We start from the raw sequence: 13,444 nt of genomic DNA, 5'->3' as shown, positions 1-13,444 counted from the left end.
GTGTATAATATTCTTTATTTCTTTTTAAGAAAAGAAAAGGAAAAAAAAAGAAATTATTGGATCCAATCTTACGTAGCGTCATTGGTTGTCACGCTGGAGAAATTAAGTGTCCACTCCAACTTTACTTAGATTTTTTAAATCAAAACTAAAACGCGTGCGTTCCGGGAAGTTATTTTTCTTGAGAAATGTCAGTGCCGTGATTCACCATAATAACAGAAAATAATAAATAATAACTACAAGATGGTCATTACCGTTGGATAAAGTCATAGCAATCTAATCAAATTATGCTTTAATATGCAACAACAAGAAGAGACGTTATTGATATTTCCGTTGTTTCATCCCTTTTTTTCTCGTCTTGGTCAGTTAATTAATTAGTTAAGAGAAGTTATCATAATAGCAATATGTAGTTGAGAATCAAGTATGGCGGGCCCCTTGGAATTATTCCTGATCATGATGCAGCCCAAGAAGGAACAGCTTGGATGCAACCCAAAGTTGTCGGCCCAAAGTTGAATGGTCCGGTCCCACTTCAAGTCCTAGGTGCCTTTGGATGTCATAAATGAAGCAACTAGGGAGAAGGTACGTAATCTACGTGTTTAGCCATTTGAAAGTGATGACTTTGGCCCAGCATATACCTTTGGATTCCACCGATTTTCAGGTCATTTGCGGGGCTGGAAGGAAACCTTATGATTCGAATTTGTTTTCCAGGATTGTAGTTGCTACGCTGACTACCTCATCTCTGAGAGGGTTGGAGAATCTTTCATTTCATGGTAAGGTAGATCAGTGCTTTGGACTCTAAAGCATGCTTGCTTTGCATGTATTGTCCTTTTCTTGCTGCAACTTAGGATCTTATCTGCTTTCCTAAAGGTTACCAATGTACAGTGAGGCAAAGCTAGTATTCTTTGTATTTCCATAGTGTCCCCCAAAACAAAGGTGAAATCTATATTCTGTAAGGTTGTAACATGCCATCTCCTCTGTAATAATAATTTTTATGATCAATAGTTCTACGATATGGAACTACATATATCATTGGGTAATTTGAACTCCTTACATCATGTGGATTATTGCTTGGCTCGTCTACCAATAGGGTTGAAATCGAATCGGATACTAGCATATCCATATTCATATTTGTTTTATTCGATGAATATAGATATGAATACAGATGTTAGTCGGATGCAAAAATTCATATCCATATTTATTTTAAACGGATACGGATACAAATTGGATATCAAATATATATATATATATATATATATATATATATATATATATATATATATATATATATATATATATATATATATCAAATAATTAAACTTTATGGCCATATAATTAAATATATTACTAGGTCAATGATAAATCAGATTAATAGCACATTAATATGATCATTTATTTTTTAAAAAAGTTCATAAATATTATATAAAATTAAACAAGGTTACAAATAGCATCGGATATTTGGATACGAATTGGATAGTTGTCTACCTATATCCATATCTATTTTTTTTTTACGAATATAGTATTAGTTGGATGCTCAAATTTTACTAATATACAAATAAATTCGAATACGAAAACAGATCCGAACGAATATTATTTGATCCATTTTTACCCCTATCTACCAATGGTTCTAATATGGTGCATGATTCAAAGATCACAAGATCATCCCAAATAGAAAACAAGTTAGAGGAAAGTAGCATGCCATATCCGAGGTTATTTTAGTTGTATTAAATCTTCGAATTAAAAAAAAAAACAATTGGATTTACTAGCTATGGTGTGACCACTGAAGCAGAATAACCACCATTCTCCAGAGAAAGATTGTGCAGTAGAATTTTCTTTCATGTTATCTGACTGCAATTTTGACAGTTGTCCTGTTTGTAACTATGCATTACTCAAACATTGTGTTGACCCAAGGTTTGATTTTGATAATCACAAAACTATGAATAATATTTACTAATGATTGTGTCTTGGCAAGAAAGATAGAACATGAGCTTTTGCAGAGAATGAGAGGCATTCACAGATTAAGGGTCGACCCCAAGCAGCTAATGTCAAGGAAAGAAGAGCAAAGTTCGGCGGATGAGTCGACCCCAGGTTCTCAAGAGTCAACCCCAGCAAAAGATGAGTCGACCCCAGACAACCCGCAAAGAAGATTCAGAAGTATGGTTTCTGTCCGACTGAGACCGAGCCGACTCAAGGATTTTACGAGCCAACTCGAGAAGATCACGAGTCGACCCCAGAAGTATCTCAAACAAAAGACAGAAAGGCAGCCGAAAACAACCAAGCCTTAGAGTCGACTTCACGCAGATTCGAATCGACCTCTAGATAGTTCGAGTCGACCCCAACATTGCGGCTAAGTGGTACAGAGAAAATCCAGAGAGCAGCTAAAGTCGACCGCTTAAGTGGTACAGAGAAAATCCAAAGAGCAGCTAAAGTCGCAGGCAAGCAAGAGACAACTCGAAACTTACCAAGTAGACTCGTGAGGAACACGAGTCGACCCCTGAAATCAGGAGTCGATCCCAAACGACGGGATAAAGCTGCAACGGCTAGTTTTTTATGGCAACGGCTAGTTTGTTTTCAGCTCTAACGGCTATATTTCATCTCCAACGGCTCTAAAATAGTTTTCAAAAGTCTCCAAGCTATAAATACAAGGAACCAAGTGAATTAAAAAGAGAGTTCTATTACCCAAATGTAAAAATCATAAAAGAGCCCCAAAAAGCAGAGTATAGGAGTGAGCAACCAAGTGAAAGCCTTAAAAGTCTTATTGCAAGCATTCAACATCAAGTCCACAGCTCTGGAAGTTGGTGAAGCGTCCACGATTGCAATCAATTGACCAACATCGTCTATTGCTCTCCACATTCAGTTATTCTTTTATTTGTAGAGTAATAGCTTTTGTGTTTAATTCTTTCAATTCTTGCACTTGTAAAAATTCTTTCAAATCTAAATTGGAAGTTGTTAAATTAGAGGGATTCAACAAGAAAAAAGATTTTGGTTGGTGAGCCTTGAAAAAACCAACTGGGTTGTTTATGAACCCAGAAAAACAAACGTTGTAAAGATTTTGGTTAGTGAGCCTTTGAAAAAACCAACTGGGTTGATTGTGAATCCGGAAAACAACCAGGATAAATTTTGGTTGGTGAGCCCGTAAAACCAACTGGGTCGTTTATGAACCCGGAAAAACAAACGGAGTGGTTTTAGTCGATGAGCCAGGAAAAACCGACCAGGTTCGTTGTGATCTTGTAAAAACAACAAGTTAAGTTGTGAACTTGTAAAACAACCGGGCTATAGTCTTAGGATTATAGTGAAATTCCTAAGAGAGCTTGGGGAGTGGATGTAGGAGCAATTGGCATCGAACCACTATACTTTTATTGTGTTTGTGATGCTTCTTTGTTTAATTTTCTCACTTACTTACTTAGGTAAATGCTTAATTGAATTGCTTGCTTAATTCTTATCCGCGCATGCTTTAGATGCAAGTATATTCAAATTGTTTAATCAAGTCTCTTTTAGTAAAACTGCATTAAGATTCATTGTATTGAATTGCATGCTTTGGCAAACTTAGACTAATCGTTTATTGAGTCCCTGTTTAATAGTTTTAATCTTGATCTGATTCTAAGTTTAAATTTCACTGTGCATCCATACAACTTAGCTTAATTAACTGAAAAGTTTAGAAGTAGTTGAAAAGTTTTAAAAAGATCCAATTCACCCCTCCTCTTGGGCTATATCTACTGGGCAACACATTGCACTGCATGCAAGAACTGAACCTCTTACATACTTCTTTCTTTCCATGGTTGATTTCTTTGAGTTAATAAAGGAAATTCTTTTCTCGATGCATGCTTTTTATGCCATTCATGCAGATCGAACAATGATAACATCCACCAAGGAACCTCTGCGGTAGCATAAGAGGCAGAGCAGCCACATTCTGCAAATATAGTTGATTTTCCATGTTCTGATATTTGTTTGATGCTAAGAATTATTCCCACGTCCTTGAATTATGGTTCTGAAAGAGTAAGATGAGGAAATAGAAAGAATCTGGCATTTGCATTGCTTTGTTTGGGAACAACTCTGGAAAATGCATCTGCTGGTGCCAAGGATGATGATGATGAGTGAAAATGCTGTTTATTTTTAGTCCTCGCCTCAAGCTGTATGTCTTGTGGCACACCACAGCCCAGTAGTTATTTTAACCTGACATTTCGTTTAGGCAGATTCGTGTTTGCTGTTAAAACAGTTTTTGTTTCTAGATTCAATCCCCAGTGGAATATTTCATTTTTAACCTAATGCTTAAATTTGATTCCTACAGATTTTCGTAATTTTTATGCTTCTTTTAATGCTTCTGTTTCCACTGTACTTTGACCAGTTGATATCTGATGTGATTAAGTCCCTTCTAAGCCTCTAATACTTACAAACAATACCTTTGATAGACTATATTGACGTATGAATCTTTATTATATATTTCAGCCTTGAAGTCTTATGTCCAGTGGATCTTCTGAAAGTATTAGAGATGAACTCTGTAACATGCTTCAGAGTAAGATTATTTCCCCTATTATATCTGTCACGCCCCGGACCCGGATCCGTGACACGGCCGTGCTATTGCCGACTACTGCCCACAATAGCACGCAGCCTCATACCTGGGTAACAGGGTAGTCAAACCAACCAAATCTTTTCATATGAAAGCATTCTTAGTACAACATGCTGGTCAGTACCCAAATACAGAGCTTCTATGTAGTTTATGTACACAAAAGTATACTTGCTTTACCCTAAAAAAAAAGAAGCCCTGATACCAACTTAACGTGTCTCTGGCAGCTATCAGTGGTGAGGATCTGAAAGAAAAAAGTAAATGAACGGATATGAGCTACACGGCTCAGTAAGTAATCATACATAATCTTACCGGATCGAACATAATGGTAACCATGTTTATGCAGGGTTTGAGAAGCTGACATGCGTATTATCTCACAATTTATCATGGCAAAATATGTATGCTTAGAAAACAAAGCAGTATTTTCAGTCAAACAGAATTTTCATAAAACATAAGAATTTCATGCGATTAGCATCATTTAAAGGAGATAGCGGTTTTAGCAAAATACAACATTTCATAAGCATATATTCAAAAACCCATTGTAAAACAATGTATGCTTTGGCCAGGCACGTTCATAAATGTCACGGCCCGCCTGCGCAGGGCACGTGACTATCGGGCCCACATGAGGGGGAAACACGGGGCTCCCCTGCCAGATGTTGGCCGGTTCCGGGGCTTCACACAAGCGTCCTTCACCCCTCACCGATTTTGCTTCTCCCCAAAACGCATCTGCAGGATTTGGAAACACCCGCCTCATATACCCAGGCTCTGAAATGAGCCTCATGATCATGCTTCAAATATCATTTTCATAAAGTATGCATATGAAACCGTGCCCCCGGCATGCCGTGGTCCATTCTCTCGGATGCTACTCCGAAGTCCATTCGGCCACTGGCGGGGCCAGCTAGTCATTTTCGGCCACTAGCAAGGCCAGCAAAGTTATTCTCGGCCACTAGCAAGGCCAGCTCAGTTGCATTCGAGCAGTAGCATCTTTGAGCCCATTATAGTGCCTCTTGGCTAGCTAAGACTTTATAAACTTACATGCATGATTAAAATATCAGCGTCACCATGTTGCATGCATAGTCATAGCTTCTGAGATCATGCAAGTTATTTATGCATAGTAACATGTCATGCATGAAACATATATACTTAAAATAAATGCGTAGGAAACATTAATAACATGACATAATCCATGACAGGATTAGAACAGGTTACTTACTTTCTTCACAAATCATGTATACAATTCAAATTGTATGAAAAACACTGGTTCATCTTATAAAACGTAATACAAGATCTACGATAAGATTAAGACAGATTGCTTACCTCAATTCGCTTTCCAAATTTCTCAAGTCCAGGTGACAAATCCTTAATCACCTAAAACAACACCATAGGGATCACATTATTCCCCATTTATTTATTATAAAATTTCTTAGTTCATCATACTATGAACTTACTTGCTTGGATCCCATCCAAGGATCTAGCCCAAGTCCAATTTACCCAATTTAGAGCTTTTGGGGCTCGATTTAAAACCAGATTAGGTCCACATGGGTTGATTGGGTTTTTAATTAAAGGATTGGGCCTCATTTATAATTGGGTCCAACCTTTTCTAGCCAATTGGATCCTCTGATTTGGTCAATGTGGCTCATTTGGGCCTGAGTCAAGGTTAGCCCAAGGTCAATTCGACCTTCTGTCAGTTGAATTGGGCTTGAATTGGGCCTGATTCACAATCAATTAGGTCTGCTGAGACCAACTCAGCTTAATTGGGTTCGGACCTATTTCAATTTAACTTAAAATTAGCTCGGATTTAACCCAATTTATAGTTTGGGCTCGTCCAAACTTAGCCCAATCTGATTGAGCTCGGATTTAGACTTAGCCCAGTCTAATTGGGCTTGGGTTAGTCAAATTTGGCTAAACCCATTTTATTTTTTTTTTCTTTTTTTTTTCCTTCTCTTTTCCTTATTTTTTTTCTTTTTCTTTTTCTTTCCCTTTTTCTTTCCTTTTCTTCTCTTCTCCTTTTTCTTTTCTTCTCCTTCCCGAAGCTTCCTCTCCTCCCTTCTTCTTTCATCCCGATCTCCCCCTTCCTCTCTTCTCCGACGATGGGAGCACGACGAGCGGAAAGGGAGGACGGTGAGCGGAAGAAGGCCGGGCCACAACCGGCGGCGTCCACGGCTAGGCCCCGCGGCGTCCTCGGCCGAGCCTGTGACGACGGTGCTCGCGGCCGAAGCCGGCGGCCGCCGCACACGACGAGGAGGATGAGTCCCCTCTTCCTCTCTTCTTTTCCCTCTTCCTTTCTTTCTTTTATTCTTCTTCTTTTCTTCAACCTCCCTTCACCAACCCCATATTCTCTCTCTCTCATTCCCAAACCCTCTCTCTTCCTCTCTTCATTCTTCCCCTGTGAAGAAAGAAGGGGGTTTGGGAGGGCCGAGCCACAGTCGGCGGTGCCACGGCCGGGCTCGCGGCGTCTACAGCCGCGCCTGCGGCTGAGCCCACGGCCACGCCTGCGGCGGCCTTCTCTTCTCCCACGGGGAAGAGAGGCCGGGAGAAGCCGGCGGCACTGCGGGATGCCTGCGGCCGCTCCCTTGGTCTGCCAGCAGCCGACGCCCGCGCCGACGGGATCACGGCTGAAGCCGATGGCCGTCGCCGGTGGCTCTCGGCCTGCCAACAATCCCCTTCCTCCCTTCTTTCTTTGTTTCTTTTTTGTCTTGCACAAAACAGGGGGAGAGAAGGCAGGGGGCTTACCTGGCTTCCGAAGGGGATTGCAGTGCCCCGTGCTCCAGTGCCTCCACTCCATCGCCTTTGCCGATTTAGGGGTTCCTCAGATTTTTGGAGAGAGAGCCAGTAGGGTTTAATAGATACTCTTAAGAAGAAGGTGGGGGGGGGGGGGGGGGACGAGTGTCACGCCCAGCTTCTTCTTGGTGAGGAGCTTGAACAGCTGGATCCTCCTCTGATCCCCACCTGTCCCTAGTCACATCCATGCATAAAGCATGAGGTGGCAGCCATCAACAATGGGCCCCAGTTAGGTCCATTAGGTATCCTGGCCCAATGCTCGAGTACGGGCCCAAAAAGGTATTGGGCCCAGTTAATTTTTGGGCCCAGGTATTACAATATCCCTAGTAATATATATCAATATATATGCAAGAAGAAAAGATATCCTCCGTTGTGCCATGCATTTGGTAGTATCTTGGAGTACAAACCTTGCTCATTAGCTTAGATAATTGAACTAGATCTCTAACTGAGAGTAAAAATGAATAGTTGTGATCCTATAATCAAATTATTTTATTTTTGAAGTAAATTACAAAAATTCCCTTTAGGTATAGTAAATTCTACACATACCCAATTAAATTAATATCATTAGTAAAAGTAGTTGCCTCATGTGAAAAATCAAGATGCCCTAGAGTGAAAAAAAGTATACTAAAATTTTCTTCTATCCTTAAAGTTATTTTAATTATTTTTTTAATGCAATATTTAAATCTCATTTAAGATTAATGATTTGACTAGTATTCTGTTAAATTATGGATTAAAATGTTGGATAAAAATAAATGTCACAAGGGTAAGTTTAGATTTTTTTCATCCTATTAGATCTAAGAATAATTTATCCTTAATATTAGAGATTTTTTGTAATTTACTCTTTATTTTTTTTTTCTCAATGAGAGCCTCACTTAACATTGAACTCGATTTACAACCTTGAATATTCATATTTACACCCATTGCGACTTCTGTAACCATGTGAAATAGCTTAGAACATCATAATCACCCTACCCACATGAAGCGACTCTTTAAAATGGTTGAGCGGGAGTTACAGGCAAAATATATATCCTATGTAATCTCCTTCAAAGAAATAGTACCCCTTGCCATTCTTACCATTGCAAGGACAGGATCAGTTCTGAGGAAATCACATAGACCATAAAAGAACAGCATTCCTTTAGATAATTGGAGGGCTTTTCAGCAGACTCCCTTGAAGGAGCTACCAACTTAATTAATTGTAGCTCAAATCCTTTGCGCTTCAAGTGGGAGAAAATTTCTGCACTTTGGCATAGACATGAATATTGCCATGGAACCAGAAAGCCTAACCAATTGACATTGAGACGTAGATAAAATCACAGACTGTAGCTCCAAACACACACCTCATAAGCAATACTGAATTTATGAAATGAAAAAATTCATCAGTAACTACTAAAAAGGTGTACTAAAGATCGATGTATCTGAAGTGAAGACAATAAAAACCTGCTTTTCAAAAGCAGGCATTGCTCCAAATCACAGCAACCAAGTAAACAGAGCATTTAAAAAATTTATACTATTATACAGGAAGGATGAAACATTAAAAGACAAACATACTTCTGCCTTTGTCTTTTATTAACAAAATAGGTTTTGAGAAAGGCACGAATTGAAGATGAAGGATTTCCCTCCACACTGTTGCACTGAAAACAAAAATAATAGTTTTACAGTCTGATGGAAAACATAAATCTAATAAAAAGGCCGAAAGTAAGGGTTTAAAATGGATAACCGGTTGGTTCCCAAGACTTTGTCTCCGCCCTCACAAAGGTGAAAATTTTTCTTCAGATTGGATAGATTAGCATGTAAATAATGTCTAATGTACCTCAGATACAAAACTTCAAATGCTTTCTTTAAGTACTAGATGTGATACATAAATGGAAAACATACCAATCCTCCATGTACAGCCCATATGGTTTTATGCAAAAAGAGGGCTTCTAGATTATATGATATGAGCAGCAAACAAATGGTATTCCAAGTAAATTTATTATTATCAGTCTTGCTAATATATTTGTGGAGTGTGCCTCATGCTCTTCCAGCATGTAGAATAGCAGGAAAAGAAAGGGAATATGTAATAGCAGGAGAAAAAGGGAACAAACATTAAGTCGATGCTTGAAGGAGGTACAATATGTCAACAAGCGGTATGCAAAAACGAGGTTGTATAAGATCACAACTTAGCATGCCAACATTTGCAACATTAATGCGCAGCCATTTCAGGATGTAATGGAAACTTTATATATGATGACCAAACTCATGCAGAACCAGATAAAGGATATAAATCAAAAACTGGATGGAAAGGCTAAAACATATGAGACAAAAGATATGTCAAACCTTTTGCATGCATTAGTTTTCATCTGCAGCAATTCTACCAAACATGTAAAGAGATTAGATAACAATGCTTTTCTCAACTCATGCCTTGACTATGATGTTCTCATGATTATGCTTCAAGCTGTTACACTAACAATGTGGTCTAACAAATCTACGGTAAGAAACGCAAATCAACAACTTTTAGAATACTTACTTGAAGTGTCTGGTATCTTAGCAATAGGACGCATTCTTAAAGACATGCATCATTTCTCTGAAGATGGAAACCTACTAATCATGTAACAAGCAAGACCAATTTGCAGAAAAAATGTTTTCAAAGATTGTCCAGTATATCCAATGACCACGAAGAAAGCATGAATTCAGCAATAATATCAAAGTTGAGAGCAGAATTAATTTCAGAATCCAACTTAGGTACCAAAATTTCAATAAAAGAAAACTAAGAAGGCAAAAAACACAAAATCTTGAAGACTGGAAGGATCAGCTTGAAGGATTTATCAGTGAAGAAAACATGATAGTGATTAGATGGTCATTGGGATTGTAATATGAAATATTGGGAGAAAGTCTAGGCTAGCATTCAAACTTAGAATGCAGCCCATGCCTTTTCTTTCAACCCAACATCATGCATATGCATGAAAAACTTGTTGTTGAAGAGCTTGCAAAAGCCACAATGCTACAACTTGAGCAAGGACAAGGGCCATCTTCCTTTCTCGCAACTTAATCTAATCACCACCAATAAGTTTTCTTACTCGAACCTTTTACTTAACCATCATATCCTTTTAGAGGGAGAGATAACAAATAGATAAGATATAAACTTCCCCTGTTTCAAATACAAAATAAGAAAATAGTACAATGATAGAGCGCAAAAAGACTCACCATAAGAGGAAAAATACATCATGAGAAACCAACTAATACTGTGAAATAAAAAACTCATGTTAGTTGGTAAAAGAGCAGATAAGTTCTGGTTATAGAATGTTATATTATGTGTCCTCATGCATGGTCTACCAACAAGCTAGAATGCTAGAGATAGAATGCCTTGTGTTACATACTTACATACAGTCAGATAAATTTGAATTAAGTTTATTCCATAAATAACTAAAAAAATAACTTGAATAAAAAATACCAAAATTGAGATTCTTTTGCTAAAAGGTATGATATTTTAAGACAATGATATTACTTTAGAAATATGCAGTTATTCTCTTAAAAAAAAACTATGAGTTGTAATCTTTCAGCAGAAAGAATATTTACGAGGGGAAAAAGCTACGTCTCGTTGCAAGAAAGCATTCTTAGAAACCCCATTCAGATGATCAATTTAATTAGGTTGTTTCATCGACAGAGCAATAGATATGGAAACAATCAAAAACATAGGCAGATTATTAGTGAAACATGACAAAGTAACTACTGAGGCAAACCAGCAATAGCAGAATTCTTGGCGGTCTCCAATGTATTTGTCAATTTTCCTTGTGCCTTGCCTTCATATATGACAGTTAAATACTTCCCACTTTTGAATCTTTCAATCACTCAATTCCTCCTTCTGTTTCATCAAGCATTTCCTATTTAATGATTGCATCAGCTTTAATACGCTAGATACTATAAAAAGTACAAAAAGTATAAATTCAGCAAGTGCAAGAACTCCAGAAACCCAACCCCTCGGTTTTTATCTTGAAATTGCCCCAGCAATTGAGTTAAAATATAGAGGATGAGCTAGAGCTAGAAACTCTCATAATGGTTGCCGTGATCGCTCCCAGAGGTTGCCCTTCAACACAGCAAGACAGTATGCTCCGATGAAATTAAATCCGGAAAATCTTGCAAGCCAATCTCTTGAAACATGATTATAAATCTAACCAAGAAATCTTCGTCCATCTATGTTAATATCAGATCGACAGACACCACGAGTGGGCAAAAAGGCTACAGAAATCCAAATTCCCAAGTAAAAGCATGTACGCAATCGATAAATTAATCAAGATGGGAAAAAGAAATAATCGGATACTCAGATCTAGGACGAGATCAAAACGGTTACAAGCGAAGGAGAGAGAGAGAGAGAGAGAGAGAGAGAGAGAGAGAGGCAGGAGAAATATACCCTAACACTCACCGTAGCAGGGAGAGAGGAAAAAGAGGAGAGAGAGAGAGAGAGATGATTGCGTTTTAGGGTGTCAGAAAGTATTTTGTAATTCTTCAAAAATATTTTTGAATGATAAAGGATATTTAATAAATTTTTTTTAAAAGCTATTCTATTTTTTTTCAGAAAGATAAAAATAGCTTCACAATAAAATATAACAATTACATACTTTGTCTGTTTATAAATCTAAAAATCTGCTAAAGCCCTAACAAAGAACTTAGTCGTAGATCAGACTCCCTTCTATGGAAAAAAAGATATTCTTATTTTCTATTATTGTATTATACTATAAATATATTATTATATTATATTTTATCATAATACATTAATATGCTATGTTAAATAATTTAATATTATGCTAAAGCCCTAACAAAGAACTTAGTCGTAGATCAGACTCCCTTCTATGGAAAAAAAGATATTCTTATTTTCTATTATTGTATTATACTATAAATATATTATTATATTATATTTTATCATAATACATTAATATGTTATGTTAAATAATTTAATATTATGTTATATTATGAAAAATTAATCTAAGCTAATAATTATAATATTTTGTACCTTTATTATTCTATTATACTATAAATATAATATTATATTACATTATATCGTAATTTATTGATATATTATGTTAAATAATTTAATATTATATTAAATTATTATGCTATAGGATAATGTTATATTACTATACTATAATAATATTATATTACATTACAATAATATTATACTATATCATATATTTATGTATTGATATATGTTATATTTTATTATGCAATGTTTTTTATGATAATTTTGTCACACAAAAGTACTTTCTCAGTTTGTTTACCAAACATATATTAAAGTGCCACATCATTTTAAAAAGTAGTTATCAAACAGTAAACAGCTTTTACAAAAACTCTACTTCAGAAAGCTATACTTTCAACAGTTTTACTTTCAAAAGCTCTACCGCCAGCACCCCTCCCCTAAATAGGACCGAGGTCTTGGAGGTCGGGAGGAGCGAGCTCGATGCGGATCTCAAGATGGATTGATTGACCCTTTATCTCGAATTGGCCGTAGGCCTGCGGATGACAGCGATAGGGCTCTCGTTCGCGGTGCAGGATGCTTGGATTTTGAGCGTTGGGATTTAGGGTATTAGGATTTGGGTTTGGTAGGATCCGAGCCGTCAAAGAGGGAATAAAGGGTGAGAGAGTATTGTACATTTTAGTATACGTGCTTCGTGGGCAAACAAAGTTGTTGATTGGGTTGCCTTTTTTGCTGCCCACCATTCAGAGGAGATCCTCTAAATTGGGCATATTTATGTTTCTCCACCCACTGTGCAGTCTACTTTCTAGTGATTCGATTGGCTGTGCTCATATAAAATTAATGTGAACAACCGATGTACCCCTCCCCGCACCCCCCCCCCCAAAAAAAAAAACCGAGCCAAAACTATCAGGATGAGCGTGTTGGGTCAAACAGTCCAGAATTAGAATTGTGCGGCCTATTCCAACAACAAAAGACAAACAAAAAAAATAATTAAAAAAAAGAGTTGTGTGGAAACCCGAACCGAATCTATTTAACTGGGACTGGACCGGTTTCCAGTCCGAGTTTTTTCAACGTTTTTTTTCTTTTGCTAGACCGGATGATTCATACAACACGTGTACGGATATACCTATCCACGGAGCTCCCGAGGCAGCTCCCCA

The 13,444-nt window shown here is 37.4% G+C and overlaps 1 long non-coding RNA gene across 3 annotated transcripts; it reads right to left on the bottom strand.

Annotated features, from left to right (window-relative positions):
* Nucleotides 1-4,626: 4,626 nt before the first annotated feature.
* On the bottom strand, nucleotides 4,627-11,795 carry LOC108511426 (uncharacterized). Of its 3 annotated transcripts, none has more exons than XR_016399947.1 (2): nucleotides 8,888-11,795; nucleotides 4,627-8,689 (listed from the first exon to the last, which is right to left on the bottom strand). It is a non-coding gene; the product is annotated as an uncharacterized LOC108511426 (long non-coding RNA). The 3 variants fall into 3 exon arrangements; XR_016399949.1 differs by having other exon boundaries at nucleotides 4,627-4,802; XR_016399948.1 differs by having other exon boundaries at nucleotides 11,059-11,795.
* Between the last annotated feature and the right edge of the window lie 1,649 nt (nucleotides 11,796-13,444).

Source organism: Phoenix dactylifera, chromosome 3, assembly GCF_051530095.1.
Source record: "Phoenix dactylifera cultivar Ajwa chromosome 3, Ajwa_hap1_PhDact_Kaust_v1.1, whole genome shotgun sequence".
NCBI classification, from domain to species: Eukaryota; Viridiplantae; Streptophyta; class Magnoliopsida; order Arecales; family Arecaceae; genus Phoenix; species Phoenix dactylifera.
Note: the sequence above shows the minus strand (reverse complement) of the source record. Positions and strands in the feature narration are given on the sequence as shown.